We start from the raw sequence: 2,164 nt of genomic DNA, 5'->3' as shown, positions 1-2,164 counted from the left end.
TTGTGGAAGGGCTTTTCAGCATCTTCACTCCCAATTCTAAAGGACAAGGGTTGCAGAAGTGAGTTTCAGGGATTTTTTAAATATTTTTTATTTTCTTTGAGAGGCCCTTGTCTCCCCTGGGGAGTGCTCTTTAAAAGTAGAAATCCTTGGCATTTCTACTGTGAGTCCTGAGAGGAAAGCATGCACTGTCACTTGGAGTGGGGACATCTCCACTGTCTAGTAGTCTCATTCCTACCTGTCCTGTGCTCCCACCTCTTTGAGCTGGAGCATGCTGTTCCCCCAAAAGAAACTAGCCCCTGCTGAGAGCAGAGCAGTCCAGTTTCAAAGTGCAGATCTTCAGCCTTCCTCCCTTTCTCCAGGCACCTGAGGGGGGTCTCCACACTCCTCTTCTAGCCAAGGACACACAGGGCTCTTTTCAGATGCCCATTGACAGCCTCCCACCACCATCTCCATGCTCTCAGCATCTCTGCAGCTTCATAGAGATGCTATGAGATCACAGAGATGTTATGAGACAGCAGTGCCTTTCTGGAGGGCAGCTCACAGCCCGGCAGGACCCAACAGGGAAACAGTCAAAGGACCGTTAGGACTGAAGATGGGCTCTCCTTAAGGGAGAGTCAGCTCATTTCCCAACCCCACAGACTGCATTTCCTTTATCTGCACAAGTTTGAAGGGGGCTGGGGCAACCTCATTTCCATGCAGACTCCTCTGCTGTACAACTCACAATGTCAGTGTGTGAACTTCATCTGAAACCCTCAACCCCAGGGAGATCGAGAGAAGAAGAGGAGCAGCATGGAGAGGAGGGAAAAAAAGGAGCAACATCATGATCCTGGTGCCGAAGGAGGCACAGAGAGACAAACAGACAGGCACTCGGGAAAGCCTTCACCTTCCCCAGCTGGACATGCCACCTCGCAGACAGTGACATTTGCAGAGCAGTCGCTCTCAGCCCCTTTGTCGGGCAGCACAAAACAGGCCCATGGCGGGAGAGAGGCCCCTTTCCTCTGCTAGAAGTTTGGCTGCAGAGGAGGCAGCTCATGCCCTGGACGTCACGACTGTCAGGGCAGAGGCTCTGCTGGGTGGGAGAGAAGACATGGGGGAGTGCTCAGAGGAAGGTGTCTGCATCGGAGGGATTGACCATGACTTGCCCAAATCCACCCTCCCATGATGATTTTGTTCACCGTTCCCTCTCATTCCCTGCCCATCTCTGCTGCCTGGCACTGTCCCTGCTGCCTGGAGCTTTCTCGATCCCAACATCTTTTCCCTGTCGGTGCTCACAGACCCCATCCCACCCTCCATGTGCGCAGTTCTGCCCTACAGAAACTACTCAGGACAGGGCACTTGCCAGGGGCATCTCTGCATGCAGGTCCTAAGCAGCAGGTCACATAAAGCCTGATGAGACCACAAAGGTGCTGCTGGTGCTGTCTGTAGGCTGAGGTGGGGTTGAAGGGGTTTGCTGACCTTTCTCACAGACCTACTGATCTCTGAGAGTGAAGGTTAGCGAGTCCCAGTCCCTTGCCAAACCAGCAAGCTCTTTCCCTTTTTCTCCCTGCCAAATTAGGAAACTGAAAGCCCTGGAAGGAAAACTCCTTCCCTTTCAAGTAGCCTTTTTTTTCCCACCATCCCTTGGGGTGCAGGGACACTGCTCTGAATCACAGCCCTGGGCAGATCTTGGTGCATGTCCCAGCTTCACAGCCCTGCACCGTTCCTGGCAGAAGGCAGCAGCATGCCCTGTGCCTGTGACGGTGTGACAGGGAAGCCCTGCTCTAAAGCATCACCTCCCCCATACTGGAGAAGCTGGGATAGCGATCCTTAAAAACTGATCATTCGTGCTGGAATGGGTTTAGAAGATCCTTTCAGGAACCTCAGTAGCATTGCCCTGCAGACAGAGACTTACCGTGTCAAGGGCAGTGAAGATTCCTCCCACAAGCAGCTCTCCTCTGTCCTCCCACTCCACACTGCCTTCCACTTCTCCCTGTCTTCTCTCATCTCATGTCAGCAGCAGCAGGCAGTGCCTGCAGCCCTGCTGCTCTTTGCAGAGGAGCTGCTCCTGCACACAGCTGTCTCTGGGCAGTGCTGCCAGGTTGCCATGAGCTCCCTCCGTCCCAGGAGCCTGGCCCTGCTCAGGAGCAGGGTCCAGCTGAAGCCATGATTTTTTCTGTCCCTTGTG

This window comes from Dromaius novaehollandiae, unplaced genomic scaffold (assembly GCF_036370855.1).
Source record: "Dromaius novaehollandiae isolate bDroNov1 unplaced genomic scaffold, bDroNov1.hap1 HAP1_SCAFFOLD_56, whole genome shotgun sequence".
NCBI classification, from domain to species: domain Eukaryota; kingdom Metazoa; phylum Chordata; class Aves; order Casuariiformes; family Dromaiidae; genus Dromaius; species Dromaius novaehollandiae.
Note: the sequence above shows the minus strand (reverse complement) of the source record.